Here is a 25,701-nt window from a genome sequence, read left to right on the forward strand (position 1 = left end):
GCACCTGTGGAACAAGGGGACCAAGTCCAAAAGTCACAAGCAGCTCGGAGATGGGCAGATGCCCAAGAAATGCCAGCGGTTGGTGCAAAGAAGCTCTTACTAGGCTGAAGAACCGTGAATACTGCAGGAACGACAAGGGCTAGAGACTTCCCCTTTGGAGGATGGATCTCCCACGCCTTGGAGAGTCGTGCAGAAGTGTTTTCCCGCCGGATGGATGCCAACAAGCCTTGCTACACGCAAATCGTGCGTTTGGCGTTTTTGGACGCTGCTGGGGCCCAGGAGGGACCAGGAGGTCGCAAATTGGACCTGAAGAGAGAGGGGACGTCGAGCAAGACAAAGAGCCCTCACTGAAGCAGGTAGCTTCCGGAGAAGTGCCAGAAACAGGCACTACGAGGATGTGTGAAATGGTGCTCGCCGAAGTTGCACAAAGGAGTCCCACGTCGCCGGAGACCAACTTAGAAAGTCGTGCAATGCAGGTTAGAGTGCCGTGGACCCAGGCTTGGCTGTGCACGAAGGATTTCCGCCGGAAGTGCACAGGGGCCGGAGTAGCTTGCAAAGTCGCGGTTCCCAGCAATGCAGCCCAGCGAGGTGAGGCAAGGACTTACCTCCACCAAACTTGGGCTGAAGAGTCACTGGACTGTGGGGGTCACTTGGACGGTGTCGCTGGATTCGAGGGACCTCGCTCGTCGTGCTGAGAGGAGACCCAAGGGACCGGTAATGCAGCTTTTTGGTGCCTGCGGTTGCAGGGGGAAGATTCCGTCGACCCACGGGAGATTTCTTCGGAGCTTCTGGTGCAGAGAGGAGGCAGACTACCCCCACAGCATGCACAAGCAGGAAAACAGTCGAGAAGGCGGCAGGATCAGCGTTACAGAGTTGCAGTAGTCGTCTTTGCTACTATGTTGCAGGTTTGCAGGCTTCCAGCGCGGTCAGCGGTCGATTCCTTATCAGAAGGTGAAGAGGGAGATGCAGAGGAACTCGGCTGAGCTCATGCATTCGTTATCTAAAGTTTCCCCAGAGACAGAGACCCTAAATAGCCAGAAAAGAGGGTTTGGCTACCTAGGAGAGAGGAAAGGCTACTAACACCTGAAGGAGCCTATCACAAGGAGTCTCTGACGTCACCTGGTGGCACTGGCCACTCAGAGCAGTCCAGTGTGCCAGCAGCACCTCTGTTTCCAAGATGGCAGAGGTCTGGAGCACACTGGAGGAGCTCTGGACACCTCCCAGGGGAGGTGCAGGTCAGGGGAGTGGTCACTCCCCTTTCCTTTGTCCAGTTTCGCGCCAGAGCAGGGGCTAAGGGGTCCCTGAACCGGTGTAGACTGGCTTATGCAGAATTGGGCACATCTGTGCCCAACAAAGCATTTCCAGAGGCTGGGGGAGGCTACTCCTCCCCTGCCTTCACACCATTTTCCAAAGGGAGAGGGTGTTACACCCTCTCTCAGAGGAAGTTCTTTGTTCTGCCATCCTGGGCCAGGCCTGGCTGGACCCCAGGAGGGCAGCTGCCTGTCTGAGGGGTTGGCAGCAGCAGCAGCTGCAGAGAAACCCCAGGAAGGGTAGTTTGGCAGTACCAGGGTCTGTGCTACAGACCACTGGGATCATGGAATTGTACCAAAAATGCCAGGATGGCATAGAGGGGGCAATTCCATGATCATAGACATGTTACATGGCCATATTCGGAGTTACCATGGTGAAGCTACATATAGGTAGTGACCTATATGTAGTGCACGCGTGTAATGGTGTCCCCGCACTCACAAAGTTCAGTGAATTGGCTCTGAACAATGTGGGGGCACCTTGGCTAGTGCCAGGGTGCCCTCACACTAAGTAACTTTGCACCTAACCTTTACCAGGTAAAGGTTAGACATATAGGTGACTTATAAGTTACTTAAGTGCAGTGTAAAATGGCTGTGAAATAACGTGGACGTTATTTCACTCAGGCTGCAGTGGCAGGCCTGTGTAAGAATTGTCAGAGCTCCCTATGGGTGGCAAAAGAAATGCTGCAGCCCATAGGGATCTCCTGGAACCCCAATACCCTGGGTACCTCAGTACCATATACTAGGGAATTATAAGGGTGTTCCAGTAAGCCAATGTAAATTGGTAAAAATGGTCACTAGCCTGTCAGTGACAATTTGGAAAGAAATGAGAGAGCATAACCACTGAGGTTCTGATTAGCAGAGCCTCAGTGAGACAGTTAGTCACTACACAGGTAACACATTCAGGCACACTTATGAGCACTGGGGCCCTGGGTTACCAGGGTCCCAGTGACACATACAACTAAAACAACATATATACAGTGAAAAATGGGGGTAACATGCCAGGCAAGATGGTACTTTCCTACAACAGTCTACAGGTAAATCTGAAGCTACCACAACTTTCTTTGGACCAGATACCCCCCCCCAGTTGAGATTTACAACAGCCATGGGGTGGCTTTGTGTTATGTTGTGAGCATCGGTTACTTGGTACTGGTGTCCAAGTATGTGTTGTTCAGGGTGCACCAGTTTCTCAATCACCATTGTGACACTGGCACCTGTGTCCCTGTAGGCCTGGACCTCAACACCATTTATTAGGGTTAGTTGCTTGTACTTCTCCAAGTTATGGGGGCAAGCAACCAAAGTGGCTAAGTCAATAGCCCCTTCAGAGACTAAAGTAGCCTCTGTGGTCTCCCTAATCAGACCAACCCCAACTAAATTACCAAAAGTGAGCCCAGCTACTCCCTTGGATTGGCTATTAGTAGGTTTGCTCCCACCACCACTGCTATTAGTAGGGACACTAGGTGTAGCAGTAGGGGTTGTAGTGGTAGGAGCTGTGGTGCCTTTCTTTGGACAACTGGGATCTGTTGTCCAATGGCCTTTTATTTTACATAAATAGCACCATGGTTTCTTTTCCTTGTTCTGATTAAAGGAGGATTTGGGCCCACCACCCCCACCAGAGTGTTTTTGTGGGCCTGATGAAGACTCATTTTTAGATTTGTCCCCACCCTTGTCAGAAGACTTACCATCCTTCTTTTTGTTGCCATCTTTGTCACCCCCTGTATGAACTTTTCTGTTCACTCTTGTTCTGACCCATTTGTCTGCCTTCTTTCCCAATTCTTGGGGAGAGGTCAGATCAGAGTCCACCAAGTACTGGTGCAACAAATCAGACACACAATTATTAAGAATATGCTCTCTCAGGATCAAGTTATACAGGCTGTCATAATCAGTAACTTTACTGCCATGTAACCACCCCTCCAAGGCCTTCACTGCCTGGTCAATGAAATCAACCCAGTCTTGTGAAGACTCCTTTTTGGTATCTCTGAACTTTATCCTGTACTGTTCAGTGGTTAAGCCATAACCATCCAGGAGTGCATTCTTAAGAACTTGGAAATTATTGGCATCATTTTCTTTCACTGTAAGGAGCCTATCCCTACCTTTTCCACTAAATGATAGCCATAGGATAGCAGCCCACTGCTTTTGAGGGACATCCTGTACAGCACAGGCCCTCTCAAGTGCAGCAAACCACTTGTTAATGTCATCCCCCTCCTTGTAAGGGGGAACTATCTTATGCAGATTCCTGGAATCATGCTCTTTTGCAGGATGACTATGGGGAATACTGCTGCTGCCACCATGGGTATCTAAACCCATCTTCTGTCTTTCCCTCTCTATTTCTAAAGACTGTCTATCCAAATCCAGCTGTTGCTTCTTGAGCTTCAGTCTGGTTTGCTCCACTCTCAATCTATTGAGCTCCCTTTCTAACAATCTGTCATCAGGGTGGGTGGGAGGGCCATTTCTAGATACAGAGGTATGATGGGAATGAACAGAAGGAGACCTGTCCCTTACAAAGGGCACCCTAACAGCTTGGCTACCAGCATAATGTGAGAGCACATCATCAGTATGATGTGATTCAACCTCTGTACCAACTATGCTAGACTGTCTAGTAATGGGCAGGCTGAGAAGTTTCTTTCCTGAACCTTTTCCTGGGGGAGTCCCTGGATCAGATTGAGAACCATTAGCTACTTTTTCTACAGATTGGTCACTTATGGCCTTATCCTGTACTCTAAGCATATTAATTAACAGTTCTAAGGAAGGATTCTTCCCTACACTCAAACCTCTCTCTATGCAGAGACTCCTTGCTCCTTTCCAGCTAAGGTGATCATATGCAAGTTTGGACAGTTCAACTTTTTGGCCTGTGCCAGACATTTTTAGAGAGAGTTAAAGTGATAGACAAAGAGAAAAAAGTTTTCAGAACTTTTTGGAAAGACAGAAAAAAAACTTTTTAAACTTTTAAGAACTTTTTGAAAGTTTAGAAGTACTTTTCAGCACTTAGAAAAGAGTGAAAAGAGGAAATGCAAAACTTTTTGGCTATGTGTATATACACTGACCTTGTTTTGTATATTTTTCTCTTATGAAAAGTACAATGACAAGAATGGTAAGTAGTCTCAAAGCACTTATCCCACCGCTGCACAACCAATGTAGGAGGCTGGACTGGCTTGTAGTGAGTACCAAGGGGTACTTGCACCTTGCACCAGGCCCAGTTATCCCTTATTAGTGTATAGGGTGTCTAGCAGCTTAGGCTGATAGATAATGGTAGCTTAGCAGAGCAGCTTAGGCTGAACTAGGAGACGTGTGAAGCTACTACAGTACCACCTAGTGTCATATGCACACTATCATAAGAAAACACAATACACAGTTATACTAAAAATAAAGGTACTTTATTTTTATGACAATATGCCAAAGTATCTTAGAGTGTACCCTCAGTGAGAGGATAGGAAATATACACAAGATATATATACACAATAGCAAAAATATGCAGTATAGTCTTAGAAAACAGTGCAAACAATGTATAGTTACAATAGGATGCAATGGGGAAACATAGGGATAGGGGCAACACAAACCATATACTCCAGAAGTGGAACGCGAACCACGAATGGACCCCAAACCTATGTGACCTTGTAGAGGGTCGCTGGGACTATTAGAAAATAGTGAGAGTTAGCAAAATAACCCTCCCCAAGACCCTGAAAAGTGAGTGCAAAGTGCACTAAAGTTCCCCTAAGGACAAAATAGTCGTGTTAGAGGGAGAATGCAAGGAAAACACAAATCAGCAATGCAACAACGATGGATTCCTGACTGAGGGTACCTGTGGAACAAGGGGACCAAGTCCAAAAGTCACAAGCAGCTCGGAGATGGGCAGATGCCCAAGAAATGCCAGCGGTTGGTGCAAAGAAGCTCTTACTAGGCTGAAGAACTGTGAATACTGCAGGAACGACAAGGGCTAGAGACTTCCCCTTTGGAGGATGGATCCCCCACGCCTTGGAGAGTCGTGCAGAAGTGTTTTCCCGCCGGATGGACGCCAACAAGCCTTGCTACACGCAAATCGTGCGTTTGGCGTTTTTGGACGCTGCTGGGGCCCAGGAGGGACCAGGAGGTCGCAAATTGGACCTGCAGAGAGAGGGGACGTCGAGCAAGACAAAGAGCCCTCACTGAAGCAGGTAGCACCCGGAGAAGTGCCAGAAACAGGCACTACGAGGATGCGTGAAACGGTGCTCGCCGAAGTTGCACAAAGGATTCCCACGTCGCCGGAGACCAATTTAGAAAGTCGTGCAATGCAGGTTAGAGTGCCGTGGACCCAGGCTTGGCTGTGCACGAAGGATTTCCGCCGGAAGTGCACAGGGGCCGGAGTAGCTTGCAAAGTCGCGGTTCCCAGCAATGCAGCCCAGCGAGGTGAGGCAAGGACTTACCTCCACCAAACTTGGGCTGAAGAGTCACTGGACTGTGGGGGTCACTTGGACGGTGTCGCTGGATTCGAGGGACCTCGCTCGTCGTGCTGAGAGGAGACCCAAGGGACCGGTAATGCAGCTTTTTGGTGCCTGCGGTTGCAGGGGGAAGATTCCGTCGACCCACGGGAGATTTCTTCGGAGCTTCTGGTGCAGAGAGGAGGCAGACTACCCCCACAGCATGCACAAGCAGGAAAACAGTCGAGAAGGCGGCAGGATCAGCGTTACAGAGTTGCAGTAGTCGTCTTTGCTACTATGTTGCAGGTTTGCAGGCTTCCAGCGCGGTCAGCGGTCGATTCCTTATCAGAAGGTGAAGAGGGAGATGCAGAGGAACTCGGCTGAGCTCATGCATTCGTTATCTAAAGTTTCCCCAGAGACAGAGACCCTAAATAGCCAGAAAAGAGGGTTTGGCTACCTAGGAGAGGGGAAAGGCTACTAACACCTGAAGGAGCCTATCACAAGGAGTCTCTGACGTCACCTGGTGGCACTGGCCACTCAGAGCAGTCCAGTGTGCCAGCAGCACCTCTGTTTCCAAGATGGCAGAGGTCTGGAGCACACTGGAGGAGCTCTGGACACCTCCCAGGGGAGGTGCAGGTCAGGGGAGTGGTCACTCCCCTTTCCTTTGTCCAGTTTCGCGCCAGAGCAGGGGCTAAGGGGTCCCTGAACCGGTGTAGACTGGCTTATGCAGAATTGGGCACATCTGTGCCCAACAAAGCATTTCCAGAGGCTGGGGGAGGCTACTCCTCCCCTGCCTTCACACCATTTTCCAAAGGGAGAGGGTGTTACACCCTCTCTCAGAGGAAGTTCTTTGTTCTGCCATCCTGGGCCAGGCCTGGCTGGACCCCAGGAGGGCAGCTGCCTGTCTGAGGGGTTGGCAGCAGCAGCAGCTGCAGAGAAACCCCAGGAAGGGTAGTTTGGCAGTACCAGGGTCTGTGCTACAGACCACTGGGATCATGGAATTGTACCAAAAATGCCAGGATGGCATAGAGGGGGCAATTCCATGATCATAGACATGTTACATGGCCATATTCGGAGTTACCATGGTGAAGCTACATATAGGTAGTGACCTATATGTAGTGCACGCGTGTAATGGTGTCCCCGCACTCACAAAGTTCAGTGAATTGGCTCTGAACAATGTGGGGGCACCTTGGCTAGTGCCAGGGTGCCCTCACACTAAGTAACTTTGCACCTAACCTTTACCAGGTAAAGGTTAGACATATAGGTGACTTATAAGTTACTTAAGTGCAGTGTAAAATGGCTGTGAAATAACGTGGACGTTATTTCACTCAGGCTGCAGTGGCAGGCCTGTGTAAGAATTGTCAGAGCTCCCTATGGGTGGCAAAAGAAATGCTGCAGCCCATAGGGATCTCCTGGAACCCCAATACCCTGGGTACCTCAGTACCATATACTAGGGAATTATAAGGGTGTTCCAGTAAGCCAATGTAAATTGGTAAAAATGGTCACTAGCCTGTCAGTGACAATTTGGAAAGAAATGAGAGAGCATAACCACTGAGGTTCTGATTAGCAGAGCCTCAGTGAGGCAGTTAGTCACTACACAGGTAACACATTCAGGCACACTTATGAGCACTGGGGCCCTGGGTTACCAGGGTCCCAGTGACACATACAACTAAAACAACATATATACAGTGAAAAATGGGGGTAACATGCCAGGCAAGATGGTACTTTCCTACAACAGTCTACAGGTAAATCTGAAGCTACCACAACTTTCTTTGGACCAGATACCCCCCCCAGTTGAGATTTACAACAGCCATGGGGTGGCTTTGTGTTATGTTGTGAGCATCGGTTACTTGGTACTGGTGTCCAAGTATGTGTTGTTCAGGGTGCACCAGTTTCTCAATCACCATTGTGACACTGGCACCTGTGTCCCTGTAGGCCTGGACCTCAACACCATTTATTAGGGTTAGTTGCTTGTACTTCTCCAAGTTATGGGGGCAAGCAACCAAAGTGGCTAAGTCAATAGCCCCTTCAGAGACTAAAGTAGCCTCTGTGGTCTCCCTAATCAGACCAACCCCAACTAAATTACCAAAAGTGAGCCCAGCTACTCCCTTGGATTGGCTATTAGTAGGTTTGCTCCCACCACCACTGCTATTAGTAGGGACACTAGGTGTAGCAGTAGGGGTTGTAGTGGTAGGAGCTGTGGTGCCTTTCTTTGGACAACTGGGATCTGTTGTCCAATGGCCTTTTATTTTACATAAATAGCACCATGGTTTCTTTTCCTTGTTCTGATTAAAGGAGGATTTGGGCCCACCACCCCCACCAGAGTGTTTTTGTGGGCCTGATGAAGACTCATTTTTAGATTTGTCCCCACCCTTGTCAGAAGACTTACCATCCTTCTTTTTGTTGCCATCTTTGTTACCCCCTGTATGAACTTTTCTGTTCACTCTTGTTCTGACCCATTTGTCTGCCTTCTTTCCCAATTCTTGGGGAGAGGTCAGATCAGAGTCCACCAAGTACTGGTGCAACAAATCAGACACACAATTATTAAGAATATGCTCTCTCAGGATCAAGTTATACAGGCTGTCATAATCAGTAACTTTACTGCCATGTAACCACCCCTCCAAGGCCTTCACTGCCTGGTCAATGAAATCAACCCAGTCTTGTGAAGACTCCTTTTTGGTATCTCTGAACTTTATCCTGTACTGTTCAGTGGTTAAGCCATAACCATCCAGGAGTGCATTCTTAAGAACTTGGAAATTATTGGCATCATTTTCTTTCACTGTAAGGAGCCTATCCCTACCTTTTCCACTAAATGATAGCCATAGGATAGCAGCCCACTGCTTTTGAGGGACATCCTGTACAGCACAGGCCCTCTCAAGTGCAGCAAACCACTTGTTAATGTCATCCCCCTCCTTGTAAGGGGGAACTATCTTATGCAGATTCCTGGAATCATGCTCTTTTGCAGGATGACTATGGGGAATACTGCTGCTGCCACCATGGGTATCTAAACCCATCTTCTGTCTTTCCCTCTCTATTTCTAAAGACTGTCTATCCAAATCCAGCTGTTGCTTCTTGAGCTTCAGTCTGGTTTGCTCCACTCTCAATCTATTGAGCTCCCTTTCTAACAATCTGTCATCAGGGTGGGTGGGAGGGCCATTTCTAGATACAGAGGTATGATGGGAATGAACAGAAGGAGACCTGTCCCTTACAAAGGGCACCCTAACAGCTTGGCTACCAGCATAATGTGAGAGCACATCATCAGTATGATGTGATTCAACCTCTGTACCAACTATGCTAGACTGTCTAGTAATGGGCAGGCTGAGAAGTTTCTTTCCTGAACCTTTTCCTGGGGGAGTCCCTGGATCAGATTGAGAACCATTAGCTACTTTTTCTACAGATTGGTCACTTATGGCCTTATCCTGTACTCTAAGCATATTAATTAACAGTTCTAAGGAAGGATTCTTCCCTACACTCAAACCTCTCTCTATGCAGAGACTCCTTGCTCCTTTCCAGCTAAGGTGATCCTATGCAAGTTTGGACAGTTCAACTTTTTGGCCTGTGCCAGACATTTTTAGAGAGAGTTAAAGTGATAGACAAAGAGAAAAAAGTTTTCAGAACTTTTTGGAAAGACAGAAAAAAAACTTTTTAAACTTTTAAGAACTTTTTGAAAGTTTAGAAGTACTTTTCAGCACTTAGAAAAGAGTGAAAAGAGGAAATGCAAAACTTTTTGGCTATGTGTATATACACTGACCTTGTTTTGTATATTTTTCTCTTATGAAAAGTACAATGACAAGAGTGGTAAGTAGTCTCAAAGCACTTATCCCACCGCTGCACAACCAATGTAGGAGGCTGGACTGGCTTGTAGTGAGTACCAAGGGGTACTTGCACCTTGCACCAGGCCCAGTTATCCCTTATTAGTGTATAGGGTGTCTAGCAGCTTAGGCTGATAGATAATGGTAGCTTAGCAAAGCAGCTCAGGCTGAACTAGGAGACGTGTGAAGCTACTACAGTACCACTTAGTGTCATATGCACAATATCATAAGAAAACACAATACACAGTTATACTAAAAATAAAGGTACTTTATTTTTATGACAATATGCCAAAGTATCTTAGAGTGTACCCTCAGTGAGAGGATAGGAAATATACACAAGATATATATACACAATAGCAAAAATATGCAGTATAGTCTTAGAAAACAGTGCAAACAATGTATAGTTACAATAGGATGCAAAGGGGAAACATAGGGATAGGGGCAACACAAACCATATACTCCAAAAGTGGAATGCGAACCACGAATGGACCCCAAACCTATGTGACCTTGTAGAGGGTCGCTGGGACTATTAGAAAATAGTGAGAGTTAGAAAAATAACCCTCCCCAAGACCCTGAAAAGTGAGTGCAAAGTGCACCAAAGTTCCCCTAAGGACAAAATAGTCGTGTTAGAGGGAAAATGCAAGGAAAACACAAATCAGCAATGCAACCACGATGGATTCCTGACTGAGGGTACCTGTGGAACAAGGGGACCAAGTCCAAAAGTCACAAGCAGCTCGGAGATGGGCAGATGCCCAAGAAATGCCAGTGGTTGGTGCAAAGAAGCTCTTACTAGGCTGAAGAACTGTGAATACTGCAGGAACGACAAGGGCTAGAGACTTCCCCTTTGGAGGATGGATCCCCCACGCCTTGGAGAGTCGTGCAGAAGTGTTTTCCCGCCGGATGGACGCCAACAAGCCTTGCTACACGCAAATCGTGCGTTTGGCGTTTTTGGACGCTGCTGGGGCCCAGGAGGGACCAGGAGGTCGCAAATTGGACCTGCAGAGAAAGGGGACGTCGAGCAAGACAAAGAGCCCTCACTGAAGCAGGTAGCTCCCGGAGAAGTGCCAGAAACAGGCACTACGAGGATGCGTGAAACGGTGCTCGCCGAAGTTGCACAAAGGATTCCCACGTCGCCGGAGACCAATTTAGAAAGTCGTGCAATGCAGGTTAGAGTGCCGTGGACCCAGGCTTGGCTGTGCACGAAGGATTTCCGCTGGAAGTGCACAGGGGCCGGAGTAGCTTGCAAAGTCGCGGTTCCCAGCAATGCAGCCCAGCGAGGTGAGGCAAGGACTTACCTCCACCAAACTTGGGCTGAAGAGTCACTGGACTGTGGGGGTCACTTGGACGGTGTCGCTGGATTCGAGGGACCTCGCTCGTCGTGCTGAGAGGAGACCCAAGGGACCAGTAATGCAGCTTTTTGGTGCCTGCGGTTGCAGGGGGAAGATTCCATCGACCCACGGGAGATTTCTTCGGAGCTTCTGGTGCAGAGAGGAGGCAGACTACCCCCACAGCATGCACAAGCAGGAAAACAGTCGAGAAGGCGGCAGGATCAGCGTTACAGAGTTGCAGTAGTCGTCTTTGCTACTATGTTGCAGGTTTGCAGGCTTCCAGCGCGGTCAGCGGTCGATTCCTTATCAGAAGGTGAAGAGGGAGATGCAGAGGAACTCGGCTGAGCTCATGCATTCGTTATCTAAAGTTTCCCCAGAGACAGAGACCCTAAATAGCCAGAAAAGAGGGTTTGGCTACCTAGGAGAGAGGAAAGGCTACTAACACCTGAAGGAGCCTATCACAAGGAGTCTCTGACGTCACCTGGTGGCACTGGCCACTCAGAGCAGTCCAGTGTGCCAGCAGCACCTCTGTTTCCAAGATGGCAGAGGTCTGGAGCACACTGGAGGAGCTCTGGACACCTCCCAGGGGAGGTGCAGGTCAGGGGAGTGGTCACTCCCCTTTCCTTTGTCCAGTTTCGCGCCAGAGCAGGGGCTAAGGGGTCTCTGAACCGGTGTAGACTGGCTTATGCAGAATTGGGCACATCTGTGCCCAACAAAGCATTTCCAGAGGCTGGGGGAGGCTACTCCTCCCCTGCCTTCACACCATTTTCCAAAGGGAGAGGGTGTTACACCCTCTCTCAGAGGAAGTTCTTTGTTCTGCCATCCTGGGCCAGGCCTGGCTGGACCCCAGGAGGGCAGCTGCCTGTCTGAGGGGTTGGCAGCAGCAGCAGCTGCAGAGAAACCCCAGGAAGGGCAGTCTGGTAGTACCAGGGTCTGTGCTACAGACCACTGGGATCATGGAATTGTACCAACAATGCCAGGATGGCATAGAGGGGGCAATTCCATGATCATAGACATGTTACATGGCCATATTCGGGGTTACCATGGTGAAGCTACATATAGGTAGTGACCTATATGTAGTGCACGCGTGTAATGGTGTCCCCGCACTCACAAAGTTCAGTGAATTGGCTCTGAACAATGTGGGGGCACCTTGGCTAGTGCCAGGGTGCCCTCACACTAAGTAACTTTGCACCTAACCTTTACCAGGTAAAGGTTAGACATATAGGTGACTTATAAGTTACTTAAGTGCAGTGTAAAATGGCTGTGAAATAACGTGGACGTTATTTCACTCAGGCTGCAGTGGCAGGCCTGTGTAAGAATTGTCAGAGCTCCCTATGGGTGGCAAAAGAAATGCTGCAGCCCATAGGGATCTCCTGGAACCCCAATACCCTGGGTACCTCAGTACCATATACTAGGGAATTATAAGGGTGTTCCAGTAAGCCAATTTAAATTGGTAAAAATGGTCACTAGCCTGTTAGTGACAATTTAGAAAGAAATGAGAGAGCATACCCACTGAGGTTCTGATTCGCAGAGCCTCAGTGAGACAGTTAGTCACTACACAGGTAACACATTCAGGCACACTTATGAGCACTGGGGCACTGGGTTACCAGGGTCCCAGTGACACATACAACTAAAACAACATATATACAGTGAAAAATGGGGGTAACATGCCAGGCAAGATGGTACTTTCCTACACCGCAGTCCTTGACCACACTGACACACCACCCTCATTTACACCGACCCACAGTCCTTGACCACACTGACACACCACCCTCAATTACACCGACCCGCAGCTCTTGACCACACTGACAAACCACCCTTAATTACACCGACCCGCAGCTCTTGTCCACACTGACGCACCACCCTCAATTACACAGACCCGCAGTCCTTCATCACACTGACACACCATCCTCAATTACACCGAACCGCCCTCAATTACACCGACCCGCAGTCCTTGACCACACTGACACACCACCCTCAATTATACCGACCCGCAGCTCTTGACCACACTGACGCGCCACCCTCAATTACACCGACCCGCAGTCCATTGATCACACTGACGCACCACCCTCAATTACACCGACCCACAGTTCTTCATCACACTGACACACCACCCTTAATTACACCGACCCGCAGCTCTTGACCACACTGACACACCACCCTCAATTACACCGAACCGCCCTCAATTACACCGACCCGCAGTCCTTGATCACACTGACGCACCACCCTCAATTACACCGACCCACAGTCCTTGACCACACTGACACACCACCCTCAATTACACCGACCCGCAGCTCTTGACCACACTGACACACCACCCTCAATTACACCGACCCGCAGTCCTTGATCACACTGACGCACCACCCTCAATTACACCGACCCACAGTCCTTGACCACACTGACACACCACCCTCAATTACACCGACCCACAGTTCTTCATCACACTGACACACCACCCTTAATTACACCGACCCGCAGTCCTTGACCACACTGACACACCACCCTCAATTACACCGACCCACAGTCCTTGACCACACTGACACACCACCCTCAATTACACCGACCCGCAGCTCTTGACCACACTGACACACCACCCTCAATTACACCGACCCGCAGCTCTTGACCACACTGACACACCACCCTCAATTACACCGAACCGCCCTCAATTACACCGACCCGCAGTCCTTGACCACACTGACACACCACCCTCAATTACACCGACCCGCAGCTCTTGACCACACTGACGCGCCACCCTCAATTACACCGACCCGCAGCTCTTGACCACACTGACACACCACCCTCAATTACACCGACCCGCAGTCCTTGATCACACTGACGCACCACCCTCAATTACACCGACCCATTGTCCTTGATCACACTGACACACCACCCTCAATTACACCGACCCACAGTCCTTGATCACACTGACACACCACCCTCAATTACACCGACCCACAGTTCTTCATCACACTGACACACCACCCTTAATTACACCGACCCGCAGTCCTTGACCACACTGACACACCACCCTCAATTACACCGACCCGCAGCTCTTGACCACACTGACACACCACCCTCAATTACACAGACCCGCAGTCCTTGGTCACACTGACGCACCACCCTCAATTACACCGACCCACAGTCCTTGACCACACTGACACACCACCCTCAATTACACCGAACCGCCCTCAATTACACCGACCCGCAGTCCTTGACCACACTGACACACCACCCTCAATTACACCGACCCGCAGCTCTTGACCACACTGACGCGCCACCCTCAATTACACCGACCCGCAGCTCTTGACCACACTGACACACCACCCTCAATTACACCGACCCGCAGTCCTTGATCACACTGACGCACCACCCTCAATTACACAGACCCACAGTTCTTCATCACACTGACACACCACCCTTAATTACACCGACCCGCAGTCCTTGACCACACTGACACACCACCCTCAATTACACCGACCCACAGTCCTTGACCACACTGACACACCACCCTCAATTACACCGACCCGCAGCTCTTGACCACACTGACACACCACCCTCAATTACACCGACCCGCAGTCCTTGATCACACTGACGCACCACCCTCAATTACACAGACCCACAGTTCTTCATCACACTGACACACCACCCTTAATTACACCGACCCGCAGTTCTTGACCACACTGACACACCACCCTCAATTACACCGACCCACAGTCCTTGACCACACTGACACACCACCCTCAATTACACCGACCCGCAGCTCTTGACCACACTGACACACCACTCTCAATTACACCGACACGCAGTCCTTGATCACACTGACGCACCACCCTCAATTACACAGACCCACAGTTCTTCATCACACTGACACACCACCCTTAATTACACCGACCCGCAGTCCTTGACCACACTGACACACCACCCTCAATTACACCGACCCACAGTCCTTGACCACACTGACACACCACCCTCAATTACACCGACCCGCAGCTCTTGACCACACTGACACACCACCCTCAATTACACCGACCCGCAGCTCTTGATCACACTGACGCACCACCCTCAATTACACAGACCCACAGTTCTTCATCACACTGACACACCACCCTTAATTACACCGACCCGCAGTCCTTGACCACACTGACACACCACCCTCAATTACACCGACCCACAGTCCTTGACCACACTGACACACCACCCTCAATTACACCGACCCGCAGCTCTTGACCACACTGACACACCACCCTCAATTACACCGACCCACAGTCCTTGATCACACTGACACACCACCCTCAATTACACCGACCCACAGTCCTTGATCACACTGACACACCACCCTCAATTACACCGACCCACAGTCCTTGATCACACTGACACACCACCCTCAATTACACCGACCCGCAGTCCTTGACCACACTGACACACCACCCTCAATTACACCGACCCGCAGTCCTTGATCACACTGACGCACCACCCTCAATTACACAGACCCACAGTTCTTCATCACACTGACACACCACCCTCAATTACACCGACCCACAGTCCTTGACCACACTGACACACCACCCTCAATTACACAGACCCGCAGTCCTTGACCACACTGACACACCACCCTCAATTACACCAACCCGCAGCTCTTGACCACACTGACACACCACCCTCAATTACACCGACCCGCAGTCCTTGATCACACTGACACACCACCCTCAATTACACCGACCCGCAGTCCTTGATCACACTGACGCACCACCCTCAATTACACAGACCCACAGTTCTTCATCACACTGACACACCACCCTTAATTACACCGACCCGCAGTCCTTGACCACACTGACACACCACCCTCAATTACACCGACCCACAGTCCTTGACCACACTGACACACCACCCTCAATTACACCGACCCGCAGCTCTTGACCACACTGACACACCACCCTCAATTACACCGACCCGCAGTCCTTGATCACACTGACGCACCACCCTCAATTACACAGACCCACAGTTCTTCATCACACTGACACACCACCCTTAATTACACCGACCCGCAGTCCTTGACCACACTGACACACTGTGAGAAGGTAGCCTCTTTCTAGCCTTGTTACCCCCACTTTTGGCCTGTTTGTGAGTGTATGTCAGGGTGTTTGTCACTGTTTTCACTGTCTCACTGGGATCCTGATAGCCAGGCCTCAGTGCTCATAGTGAAAACACTATATTTTCAGTATGGTTGTTATCTGTCACTGGGATCCTGCTGGTCAGGACCCCAGTGCTCATAGGTTTGTGGCCTATATGTATGTGTCACTGGGACCCTGTCACACAGGGCCCCAGTGCTCATAGATGTGCATGTATATGTTCCCTGTGTGGTGCCTAACTGTCTCACTGAGGCTCTGCTAACCAGAACCTCAGTGGTTATGCTCTCTCATTACTTTCAAATTGTCACTAACAGGCTAGTGACCAATTTTACCAATTTACATTGGCTTACTGGAACACCCTTATAATTCCCTAGTATATGGTACTGAGGTACCCAGGGTATTGGGGTTCCAGGAGATCCCTATGGGCTGCAGCATTTCTTTTGCCACCCATAGGGAGCTCTGACAATTCTTACACAGGCCTGCCACTGCAGCCTGAGTGAAATAACGTCCACGTTATTTCACAGCCATTTTACACTGCACTTAAGTAACTTATAAGTCATCTATATGTCTAACCTTTACCTGGTAAAGGTTAGGTGCAAAGTTACTTAGTGTGAGGGCACCCTGGCACTAGCCAAGGTGCCCCCACATTGTTCAGAGCCAATTCACTGAACTTTGTGAGTGCGGGGACACCATTACACGCGTGCACTACATATAGGTCACTACCTATATGTAGCTTCACCATGGTAACTCCGAATATGGCCATGTAACATGTCTATGATCATGGAATTGCCCCCTCTATGCCATCCTGGCATTGTTGGTACAATTCCATGATCCCAGTGGTCTGTAGCACAGACCCTGGTACTGCCATACTGCCCTTCCTGGGGTTTCTCTGCAGCTGCTGCTGCTGCCAACCCCTCAGACAGGCAGCTGCCCTCCTGGGGTCCAGCCAGGCCTGGCCCAGGATGGCAGAACAAAGAACTTCCTCTGAGAGAGGGTGTGACACCCTCTCCCTTTGGAAAATGGTGTGAAGGCAGGGGAGGAGTAGCCTCCCCCAGCCTCTGGAAATGCTTTGTTGGGCACAGATGTGCCCAATTCTGCATAAGCCAGTCTACACCGGTTCAGGGACCCCTTAGCCCCTGCTCTGGCGCGAAACTGGACAAAGGAAAGGGGAGTGACCACTCCCCTGACCTGCACCTCCCCTGGGAGGTGTCCAGAGCTCCTCCAGTGTGCTCCAGACCTCTGCCATCTTGGAAACAGAGGTGCTGCTGGCACACTGGACTGCTCTGAGTGGCCAGTGCCACCAGGTGACGTCAGAGACTCCTTGTGATAGGCTCCTTCAGGTGTTAGTAGCCTTTCCTCTCTCCTAGGTAGCCAAACCCTCTTTTCTGGCTATTTAGGGTCTCTGTCTCTGGGGAAACTTCAGATAACGAATGCATGAGCTCAGCCGAGTTCCTCTGCATCTCCCTCTTCACCTTCTGATAAGGAATCGACCGCTGACCGCGCTGGAAGCCTGCAAACCTGCAACATAGTAGCAAAGACGACTACTGCAACTCTGTAACGCTGATCCTGCCGCCTTCTCGACTGTTTTCCTGCTTGTGCATGCTGTGGGGGTAGTCTGCCTCCTCTCTGCACCAGAAGCTCCGAAGAAATCTCCCGTGGGTCGACGGAATCTTCCCCCTGCAACCGCAGGCACCAAAAAGCTGCATCTCCGGTCCCTTGGGTCTCCTCTCAGCACGACGAGCGAGGTCCCTCGAATCCAGTGACACCGTCCAAGTGACCCCCACAGTCCAGTGACTCTTCAGCCCAAGTTTGGTGGAGGTAAGTCCTTGCCTCACCTCGCTGGGCTGCATTGCTGGGAACCGCGACTTTGCAAGCTTCTCCGGCCCCTGTGCACTTCCGGCGGAAATCCTTCGTGCACAGCCAAGCCTGGGTCCACGGCACTCTAACCTGCATTGCACGACTTTCTAAGTTGGTCTCCGGCGACGTGGGACTCCTTTGTGCAACTTCGGTCGAGCACCGTTTCACGCATCCTCGTAGTGCCTGTTTCTGGCACTTCTCTGGGTGCTACCTGCTTCAGTGAGGGCTCTTTGTCTTGCTCGACGTCCCCTCTCTCTGCAGGTCCAATTTGCGACCTCCTGGTCCCTCCTGGGCCCCAGCAGCGTCCAAAAACGCCAAAAGCACGATTTGCGTGTAGCAAAGCTTGTTGGCGTCCATTCGGCGGGAAAACACTTCTGCACGACTCTCCAAGGCGTGGGGGATCCATCCTCCAAAGGGGAAGTCTCTAGCCCTTGTCGTTCCTGCAGTATTCACAGTTCTTCAGCCTAGTAAGAGCTTCTTTGCACCAACCGCTGGCATTTCTTGGGCATCTGCCCATCTCCGAGCTGCTTGTGACTTTTGGACTTGGTCCCCTTGTTCCACAGGTACCCTCAGAAAGGAATCCATCGTTGTTGCATTGCTGATTTGTGTTTTCTTTGCATTTTCCCTCTAACACGACTATTTTGTCCTTAGGGGAACTTTAGTGCACTTTGCACTCACTTTTCAGGGTCTTGGGGAGGGTTCTTTTTCTAACTCTCTCTATTTTCTAATAGTCCCAGCGACCCTCTACAAGGTCACATAGGTTTGGGGTCCATTCGTGGTTCGCATTCCACTTCTGGAGTATATGGTTTGTGTTGCCCCTATCCCTATGTTTCCCCATTGCATCCTATTGTAACTATACATTGTTTGCACTGTTTTCTAAGACTATACTGCATATTTTTGCTATTGTGTATATATATCTTGTGTATATTTCCTATCCTCTCACTGAGGGTACACTCTAAGATACTTTGGCATATTGTCATAAAAATAAAGTACCTTTATTTTTAGTATAACTGTGTATTGTGTTTTCTTATGATATTGTGCATATGACACTAAGTGGTACTGTAGTAGCTTCACACGTCTCCTAGTTCAGCCTAAGCTGCTCTGCTAAGCTACCATTATCTATCAGCCTAAGCTGCTAGACACCCTATACACTAATAAGGGATAACTGGGCCTGGTGCAAGGTGCAAGTACCCCTTGGTACTCACTACAAGCCAGTCCAGCCTCCTACATTGGTTGTGCAGCGGTGGGATAAGTGCTTTGAGACTACTTACCACTCTTGTCATTGTACTTTTCATAAGAGAAAAATATACAAAACAAGGTCAGTGTATATACACATAGCCAAAAAGTTTTGCATTTCCTCTTTTCACTCTTTTCTAAGTGCTGAAAAGTACTTCTAAACTTTCAAAAAGTTCTTAAAAGTTTAAAAAGTTTTTTTTCTGTCTTTCCAAAAAGTTCTGAAAACTTTTTTCTCTTTGTCTATCACTTTAACTCTCTCTAAAAATGTCTGGCACAGGCCAAAAAGTTGAACTGTCCAAACTTGCATAGGATCACCTTAGCAGGAAAGGAGCAAGGAGTCTCTGCATAGAGAGAGGTTTGAGTGTAGGGAAGAATCCTTCTTTAGAACTGTTAATTAATATGCTTAGAGTACAGGATAAGGCCATAAGTGCCCAATCTGTAGAAAAAGTAGCTAATGGTTCTCAATCTGATCCAGGGACTCCCCCAGGAAAAGGTTCAGGAAAGAAACTTCTCAGCCTGCCCATTACTAGACAGTCTAGCATAGTTGGTACAGAGGTTGAATCACACCATACTGATGGTGTGCTCTCACATTATACTGGTAGCCAAGCTGTTAGGGTGCCCTCTGTAAGGGACAGGTCTCCTTCTGTTCATTCCCATCATGCCTCTGTATCTAGAAATGTCCCTCCGACCCACCCTGATGACAGATTGTTAGAAAGGGAGCTCAATAGATTGAGAGTGGAGCAAACCAGACTGAAGCTCAAGAAGCAACAGCTGGATTTGGATAGACAGTCTTTAGAAATAGAGAGGGAAAGACAGAAGATGGGTTTAGATACCCATGGTGGCAGCAGCAGTATTCCCCATAGTCATCCTGCAAAAGAGCATGATTCCAGGAATCTCCATAAGATAGTTCCCCCTTACAAGGAGGGGGATGACATTAACAAGTGGTTTGCTGCACTTGAGAGGGCCTGTGTTGTACAGGATGTCCCTCAAAAGCAGTGGGCTGCTATCCTATGGCTATCATTTACTGGAAAAGGTAGGGATAGGCTCCTTACTGTAAAAGAAAATGATGCTAACAATTTCCAAGTTCTTAAGAATGCACTCCTGGATGGTTATGGCTTAACCACTGAACAGTACAGGATAAAGTTCAGAGATACCAAAAAGGAGTCTTCACAAGACTGGGTTGATTTCATTGACCAGGCAGTGAAGGCCTTGGAGGGGTGGTTACATGGCAGTAAAGTTACTGATTATGACAGCCTGTATAACTTGATCCTGAGAGAGCATATTCTTAATAATTGTGTGTCTGATTTGTTGCACCAGTACTTGGTGGACTCTGATCTGACCTCTCCCCAAGAATTGGGAAAGAAGGCAGACAAATGGGTCAGAACAAGAGTGAACAGAAAAGTTCATACAGGGGGTGACAAAGATGGCAACAAAAAGAAGGATGGTAAGTCTTCTGACAAGGGTGGGGACAAATCTAAAAATGAGTCTTCATCAGGCCCACAAAAACACTCTGGTGGGGGTGGTGGGCCCAAATCCTCCTTTAATCAGAACAAGGAAAAGAAACCATGGTGCTATTTATGTAAGATAAAAGGCCATTGGACAACAGATCCCAGTTGTCCAAAGAAAGGCACCACAGCTCCTACCACTACAACCCCTACTGCTACACCTAGTGTCCCTACTAATAGCAGTGGTGGTGGGAGCAAACCTACTAATAGCCAATCCAAGGGAGTAGCTGGGCTCACTTTTGGTAATTTAGTTGGGGTTGGTCTGATTAGGGAGACCACAGAGGCTACTTTAGTCTCTGAAGGGGCTATTGACTTAGCCACTTTGGTTGCTTGCCCCCATAACTTGGAGAAGTACAAGCAACTAACCCTAATAAATGGTGTTGAGGTCCAGGCCTACAGGGACACAGGTGCCAGTGTCACAATGGTGATTGAGAAACTGGTGCACCCTGAACAACACATACTTGGACACCAGTACCAAGTAACCGATGCTCACAACATAACACAAAGCCACCCCATGGCTGTTGTAAATCTCAACTGGGGTGGGGTATCTGGTCCAAAGAAAGTTGTGGTAGCTTCAGATTTACCTGTAGACTGTCTATTAGGGAACGATTTGGAGACATCAGCTTGGTCAGATGTGGAGTTGGAGGCCCATGCAGCAATGCTGGGCATCCCAGGGCATATTTTTGCTTTGACAAGGGCTCAGGCCAAAAAGCAAAAAGGACAGGGAAGCTTGGAACCTGGAACAATGGACCAAGTGCTCCCTAAAGCTAGGGCTAGTAGAAGCAAACCACTTCCTACTATCCCTCCCTCTACAGTGGATTCTACTTCTGAGGAAGAAGAATTCCCTCCCTGTGCAGAACCTACACCAGAGGAGCTGGAAGCAGACACTGCTGAGCTTTTGGGTGAAGGGGGGCCTGCCAGAGAGGAGCTGAGTGTGGCACAGCAAACCTGTCCCACATTAGAGGGTCTCAGACAGCAAGCTGTCAAACAGGCTAATGGGGATGTCAGTGACTCACACAGAGTTTACTGGGAGGACAACCTCTTGTACACTGAGAATAGGGATCCTAAACCTGGAGCTGCCAGGAGATTAGTGATTCCTCAGGAGTACAGAAAGTTCCTCCTAACACTGGCACATGACATTCCCTTAGCTGGGCACCTGGGTCAAATGAAAACTTGGGACAGATTGGTACCACTGTTTCATTGGCCTAGGATGTCTGAGGACACAAAAGAATTTTGTAAGTCCTGTGAAACCTGTCAAGCCAGTGGCAAGACAGGTGGCACTCCAAAGGCACCCCTTATCCCACTGCCTGTGGTTGGGGTTCCCTTTGAAAGGGTAGGGGTTGACATAGTTGGCCCCCTTGACCCTCCTACTGCTTCAGGCAATAGGTTTATCTTAGTGGTAGTGGACCATGCCACAAGGTATCCTGAAGCTATTCCTTTAAGGACCACTACAGCTCCTGCAGTGGCAAAGGCCCTCCTGGGAATATTTTCCAGGGTGGGCTTCCCAAAGGAAGTAGTATCAGACAGGGGAAGTAATTTCATGTCTGCATACTTAAAGGCCATGTGGAAGGAGTGTGGTGTAACTTACAAGTTCACAACACCCTATCATCCACAAACAAATGGACTGGTGGAGAGATTTAATAAAACTCTCAAAGGCATGATTATGGGACTCCCTGAAAAACTCCGCAGGAGATGGGATATCCTTCTACCATGCCTCCTTTTTGCCTACAGGGAGGTACCCCAGAAAGGAGTGGGCTTCAGCCCCTTTGAACTTCTTTTTGGACACCCTGTTAGGGGTCCACTCACACTTGTAAAGGAGGGTTGGGAACAACCTTTAAAAGCTCCTAAGCAGGATATTGTGGATTATGTACTTGGCCTCAGATCAAGGATGGCTGAGTACATGAAAAAGGCCAGTAAAAACCTTCAGGCCAGCCAAGAGCTCCAGAAGCAATGGCATGATCAGAAGGCTGTTTTGGTTCAGTACCAACCAGGGCAGAAAGTGTGGATCTTGGAGCCTGTGGCCCCAAGAGCACTCCAAGATAAATGGAGTGGACCCCACACAATTGTTGAAAAGAAGGGTGAAGTCACCTACTTGGTTGACTTAGGCACTGCCAGGAGTCCCCTTAGGGTGCTCCATGTCAACCGCCTGAAACCCTACTATGACAGGGCTGATCTCACCCTGCTCATGGCAACAGATGAGGGACAGGAAGAAGACAGTGATCCTCTACCTGATCTCTTCTCTTCCACAGAACAAGATGCTCTTGTGGAAGGTGTAGTTTTGGCTGATTGTCTTACTGCTGAGCAGAAAGATAATTGCATAAATCTCCTAGGACAATTTTCAGAACTCTTCTCCATTGTGCCAGGCACCACTTCTTGGTGTGAGCACACTATAGATACTGGAGACAGTTTACCTGTCAAAAGTAAGATCTATAGGCAGCCTGACCATGTCAGGGACTGCATAAAGCAAGAGGTTCAGAAAATGTTGGAACTAGGAGTGGTTGAGCACTCTGACAGTCCATGGGCTTCTCCTGTGGTACTGGTACCAAAACCCAATTCTAAAGATGGAAAGAAGGAAATGAGGTTTTGTGTAGACTATAGAGGTCTCAACTTGGTAACCAAAACAGATGCTCACCCTATACCCAGGGCAGATGAGCTAATAGATACACTGGCATCTGCCAAGTATCTAAGCACTTTTGATTTGACTGCAGGGTATTGGCAGATCAAAATGTCAGAAGATGCTAAACCTAAAACTGCATTTTCTACCATTGGAGGACATTACCAGTTTACTGTAATGCCTTTTGGTTTGAAAAATGCACCTGCCACTTTTCAGAGGTTGGTGAACACAGTCCTGCAAGGGCTGGAAGCTTTCAGTGCAGCATATTTGGATGATATAGCTGTCTTTAGCTCCAGCTGGGATGATCATCTGGTCCACCTATGGAAAGTTTTGGAGGCCCTGCAAAAGGCAGGCCTCACTATCAAGGCTTCAAAGTGCCAGATAGGGCAGGGTAAGGTGGTTTATCTGGGACACCTTGTTGGTGGGGAACAGATTGCACCACTTCAGGGGAAAATCCAAACTATTATTGATTGGGTTCCCCCTACCACTCAGACTCAGGTGAGAGCCTTCCTAGGCCTCACTGGGTATTACAGGAGGTTCATTAAGAACTATGGCTCCATTGCAGCCCCTCTTAATGACCTCACATCCAAGAAAATGCCTAAAAAGGTATTATGGACAGCAAACTGTCAGAAAGCTTTTGAGGAGCTGAAGCAGGCCATGTGCTCTGCACCTGTCCTGAAAAGCCCTTGTTACTCTAAAAAATTCTATGTCCAAACTGATGCATCTGAATTAGGAGTAGGGGCAGTCCTATCACAACTTAATTCTGAGGGCCAGGATCAACCTGTTGCTTTTATTAGTAGAAGGTTGACCCCTAGAGAAAAGCGTTGGTCTGCCATTGAGAGGGAGGCCTTTGCTGTGGTCTGGGCTCTGAAGAAGTTGAGGCCATACCTGTTTGGCACTCACTTCATTGTTCAGACAGACCACAAACCTCTACTTTGGCTAAAACAAATGAAAGGTGAAAATCCTAAATTGTTGAGGTGGTCCATATCCCTACATGGAATGGACTATACAGTGGAACATAGACCTGGGAGTAGCCACTCCAATGCAGATGGACTCTCCAGATATTTCCACTTAGACAATGAAGACTCATCAGGTAATGGCTAGTCTTATTGTCCTTCGTTTGGGGGGGGGTTGTGTAGGAAAGTACCATCTTGCCTGGCATGTTACCCCCATTTTTCACTGTATATATGTTGTTTTAGTTGTATGTGTCACTGGGACCCTGGTAACCCAGGGCCCCAGTGCTCATAAGTGTGCCTGAATGTGTTACCTGTGTAGTGACTAACTGTCTCACTGAGGCTCTGCTAATCAGAACCTCAGTGGTTATGCTCTCTCATTTCTTTCCAAATTGTCACTGACAGGCTAGTGACCATTTTTTCCAATTTACATTGGCTTACTGGAACACCCTTATAATTCCCTAGTATATGGTACTGAGGTACCCAGGGTATTGGGGTTCCAGGAGATCCCTATGGGCTGCAGCATTTCTTTTGCCACCCATAGGGAGCTCTGACAATTCTTACACAGGCCTGCCACTGCAGCCTGAGTGAAATAACGTCCACGTTATTTCACAGCCATTTTACACTGCACTTAAGTAACTTATAAGTCACCTATATGTCTAACCTTTACCTGGTAAAGGTTAGGTGCAAAGTTACTTAGTGTGAGGGCACCCTGGCACTAGCCAAGGTGCCCCCACATTGTTCAGAGCCAATTCACTGAACTTTGTGAGTGCGGGGACACCATTACACGCGTGCACTACATATAGGTCACTACCTATATGTAGCTTCACCATGGTAACTCCGAATATGGCCATGTAACATGTCTATGATCATGGAATTGCCCCCTCTATGCCATCCTGGCATTGTTGGTACAATTCCATGATCCCAGTGGTCTGTAGCACAGACCCTGGTACTGCCATACTGCCCTTCCTGGGGTTTCTCTGCAGCTGCTGCTGCTGCCAACCCCTCAGACAGGCAGCTGCCCTCCTGGGGTCCAGCCAGGCCTGGCCCAGGATGGCAGAACAAAGAACTTCCTCTGAGAGAGGGTGTGACACCCTCTCCCTTTGGAAAATGGTGTGAAGGCAGGGGAGGAGTAGCCTCCCCCAGCCTCTGGAAATGCTTTGTTGGGCACAGATGTGCCCAATTCTGCATAAGCCATTCTACACCGGTTCAGGGACCCCTTAGCCCCTGCTCTGGCGCGAAACTGGACAAAGGAAAGGGGAGTGACCACTCCCCTGACCTGCACCTCCCCTGGGAGGTGTCCAGAGCTCCTCCAGTGTGCTCCAGACCTCTGCCATCTTGGAAACAGAGGTGCTGCTGGCACACTGGACTGCTCTGAGTGGCCAGTGCCACCAGGTGACGTCAGAGACTCCTTGTGATAGGCTCCTTCAGGTGTTAGTAGCCTTTCCTCTCTCCTAGGTAGCCAAACCCTCTTTTCTGGCTATTTAGGGTCTCTGTCTCTGGGGAAACTTCAGATAACGAATGCATGAGCTCAGCCGAGTTCCTCTGCATCTCCCTCTTCACCTT

This window comes from Pleurodeles waltl, chromosome 9 (genome assembly GCF_031143425.1).
Source record: "Pleurodeles waltl isolate 20211129_DDA chromosome 9, aPleWal1.hap1.20221129, whole genome shotgun sequence".
Taxonomy (NCBI): Eukaryota; Metazoa; Chordata; class Amphibia; order Caudata; family Salamandridae; genus Pleurodeles; species Pleurodeles waltl.